This window comes from Chelonoidis abingdonii, chromosome 2 (genome assembly GCF_003597395.2).
Source record: "Chelonoidis abingdonii isolate Lonesome George chromosome 2, CheloAbing_2.0, whole genome shotgun sequence".
Taxonomy (NCBI): Eukaryota; Metazoa; Chordata; order Testudines; family Testudinidae; genus Chelonoidis; species Chelonoidis abingdonii.
The window spans coordinates 226,040,741-226,044,619 of record NC_133770.1 but is presented as its reverse complement, the minus strand read 5'-3'; the positions used below and the strand labels follow the sequence as shown (position 1 = coordinate 226,044,619).

The window sequence follows — 3,879 nt, the reverse complement described above, 5'->3', positions numbered from 1 at the left end:
CATATTGTGCACATCCCTTTATTAAAATGTGGTGGATTCATTTAATATGTACATTTATTTTGGTCCCTTACAAAAATGTTAAGAGCAGGACGCATCTAGAATTTAAAAAGAAAATAAGGAGGAGTATTTAGATGAGTGAAATATCAAAGACAAAAATCACAAGCAACAGGTGGCAACTCTTGCAGTTCTTTTGTTTCAATTTTTTTCAGCTGGCAAGAATTACCTCTCTCTTGTGTGCATGCAGCTGTGATAATCTTCGAAAAAACACAAAACAAAACACCCCCAAAAATCACTTTCTAAAATCAGAAAGCCGCAAGAAATAACTTAAAATAAGCATTTCTTCACAACTGAAAAAAACGGGTCACTTTGAAATAAATGTTCCCTGATTTAAAAAAAAAAAAACCCCTGGAGAATGCGGGCATCGATCCCGCTACCTCTCGCATGCTAAGCGAGCGCTCTACCATTTGAGCTAATTCCCCTCACGAAGAAACACCTTCAGCTATGTGTAAGTCACTGTTCTCCAGCTCCTCCTTGCCCAAATGACTCAGGGGAAATTATACTGTCATTTTCTCAGTCACCGCAAAGCCTCAGTTTCCAGCACAAGTTATTTAGGAAGGAACATTCTGCTCTGCACCCAAGAGCAAGAATACCTAGCTCAAATTCTTAGCTGATTAGGAGTGGGAATAAAACCCATACTCTTTACCACAACAGACTGCAGAAATTGTTTATTTTAGGACAATTCCTCAGATCTTTACAAGCAGGGCGGCTCTAGCAATTTCGCTGCCCCAAGCACTGGCAGCACGCCACAGGGGCCGTTCTGCAGCTCGCGGGTCCCGCTGACCTCCCGCAGGAGTGCCTGCGGATACTCCCTCGGAGCCGCGGGACCAGCGGACCCTGCGCAGGCACGGCTGGGGGAGCTCCACCGGGAGCCACCTGCCGCCCTCCCGGCAACCGGCAGAGCACGCACTGGGGCCTGGAGCCCGCCCTGTTTACAAGCAAGCAAAAACCAACTCATTTGCATTTCATTAATCCGACTTTTGCTTGAGTAAAATAGGACTCAAGACCTCAGCGTTTGGCTCTTTACAAATTAGCCAACTGAGCTGTAACTGGATCACACAACTTTACAAAGAGCTCTGCGGATCCAAACGAAGTGTAGACTCAGCTGCACAACCGAACAGTTATGACACTTAAGCTGTATCATCTTGCTCTTAAAACATCTGATATCATCATCTCAATAGATCTGAATTACAAGTAATTAACAGGATACACAGAAATTTTCCCCACTATAACAGTAATCCCTGGGTAGCAACAAGCCAGACAAATCGCTCTAATACCCTCCACAGACACTATTGTAGTAGGTGTAGAAGAGGGAAAACGGCATGGCTATACTGCCCCTCAAATCTTCAGTGACCCTTTGGGGCTGCAGGCAGTAAGGTGTAAATTAAACAACAAGTAAAATCAGCTCCCAGCCAGTCCCAAAACTGGGAGCTGCAAAAGGTACCTTCGTTTTCCCCTTAGGTCCTGCACTCCCCACAGCTTGGCTGGACCCAAGAAAAGAGGCCACTGTGGTTACTGGAGAATCTTCTGCGAGTATATTTCCATTTATCTCTGCTTCCATTTTTCTGTACTTTTTCATGTTCCCCTTTTTAAAAATTCTGTATTAATTTTTTAAGTAAAAATATTCTATTCAATGCAGAAAGAAAAGGAATTATGACTACTTAAACAAGGGAAGTAGTGAAATTCTTAGTCACTTCAATACAGGCTTTCCAAATATATCAACCTAGCCAGCAATGAAAAATGGGTGTAACAAATAACTTATTTCACTATAGCAATTGTGTAGGGTGCAATAATATGAAACAGTGCATACAAGGAATAAGTCCCTATCTTTTCACAGAACAAGAACATCATGGACAGTGCATGCTTCTTCACATTGTCCCACCAATCTGACTCACCCCTAGCCTTGAGACCACCTCTGGGGTGAAAGGGTAGTTAAGTCTCCCAACCCCATTCAGTCCTTAGTCTCCCTGCTGAGACTGCCAGCAAAGATGTTATTAGTACAGTTTGTGTAATGATTTTTGGACAAGTGCCCACATTACACTTGGATTTAGAAATACAATAAATGTACTGAACTATTTGTATTTGTATTATGTCTTCATGGGATTTAAAACTATACAAAATTATACATCAACATTTCAAAAGCTACAGGCAAGTAAAAAGCAAAGATTTACAAAAACTAAATCCTGAACTGTTCCACATCTATTCTCCTTAGAAATCATGTGGCTTCTTGTATATCTATGTTTTACTTTAGATGAAACAAATTCCTCTCATATATTACATTCATCAGTGTTGTCATTCGTCTTCTAAATATTGTGCTCTTTGGAAGTAATTTCTGTCATATCAACATAACAATCTCTTCAAACTAGGACTCAAAGATTCTCCAAGCCTGAAGTATCAATCTCTTGCATAACCCAAGATAATTGCAATTCATCTTGAAAAGATTTTTGTAGTTCTATTTACTGATGAAACCTCATGTAGCAAATATTTCATTTTCATATTGCACCCCTGGCCACTTGTTTAAATGTGTTCTACTTGGACAATGAAGGGTGCTGGTAATATGGGAAACAGGATGGTAATTTGTCATATTATTTGGCAATATATTAGTTTTAGAAATTCCTGGTCAAGTATTACCAGTATTCACTTCTTGGGGAATTCTGCACTAAAAAATTAAAAATTCTGCACATATTTTAAATTCTGCATATTTTATTTCTCAAAATAACACTATATAATCATACCAGTTTCAATTCTTTTGGTAATTTATTTCAAAATAACTGTCAGCAACTATGTCTGTAACAATATAGACAACAAAAATCCCCTTAGCAGAAGACAGTTAAAGAAACCCGTATGACAACCCAATGTCTATGGGTACGTCTACACTGCACGATTATTTCGAATTAGCTTAAACCGATATTACAAAACAGATCTAATAAAATCGGTTTAGCGCGTCCACAGTGGGATCCCGAAATCGATTGTTTGCGGGTTCCTAATGGTTCCAAAAGCTACCATCGGATTTCAGGAGCGGTGCACTGGGGTAGCTGTTCCTCAAGGCTAAATCCATGTCCATTCTTTCCGTGTTGAAGAGCAATTGGCTGATGGGGCATGAATAACATGCTCCGGTGTTGGTGTCTGTACATTTGCCCCACCCCTCCATTTGGTGAGAGTTGCAGTCAGTAGACATACCCTTGGCGCCTTTTCGCGAGAGTGCCATTGAGCAAACCCATAGCACCAGCAAATCTTTCCCTTTTTTTCACTGTGGTGGGGGGAAATAAACTGGAAGGTGCTGTTCCCTGTAACCACGCCACATGTCACTTGTTTGAAACCTTAACCAGACATTGGGAGCTCAAAAGCCAAGAATGCAAAATAAATTTTTCCGAGGTTGTCTTGTGGATCTGTGGTGCTGGATGTTCCTCAGTACTCCCTCCCTCCCTTCATGAGGCGTCCATTGATCCTCTGCGCTTCCCGTTTACGCTGTCCACGCAGCGGCATGTGTATCCTGGAGTTTTTTTAAACGCTTGGCATTTTCGTGGTTCCTGTAACGTGAGCTGATACAAAACAGATTGTCTCCCCATACAGCGATCAGACCTAGTATCTCCAGTTGCGTCTATGCTGGAGCTCTTTTTCGATTTTCCAAACTGCATCGGCCAGCCGTGCTTGATCTAGAGTCTTCCACAGCTGGCAATGCAGGAAATGTAAATTCAACAGATTCGGCAGGGGACTTTTTCACTGTTTAACCTGCCCGCTGCATCGAGGTTCAGATTGCTGTCCAGAGCGGTCAGTGCTGCACTCTGGGATCCGGCCACGGGAGGCAATAAACGTCGATTT

At 41.9% G+C, this 3,879-nt stretch overlaps 1 non-coding gene across 1 annotated transcript; it reads right to left on the bottom strand.

The window, feature by feature from the left end:
- Window positions 1–406: 406 nt before the first annotated feature.
- Window positions 407–479, bottom strand: TRNAA-AGC (transfer RNA alanine (anticodon AGC)). Its single transcript has one exon. It is a non-coding gene; the product is annotated as a tRNA-Ala (tRNA).
- Window positions 480–3,879: the final 3,400 nt, after the last annotated feature.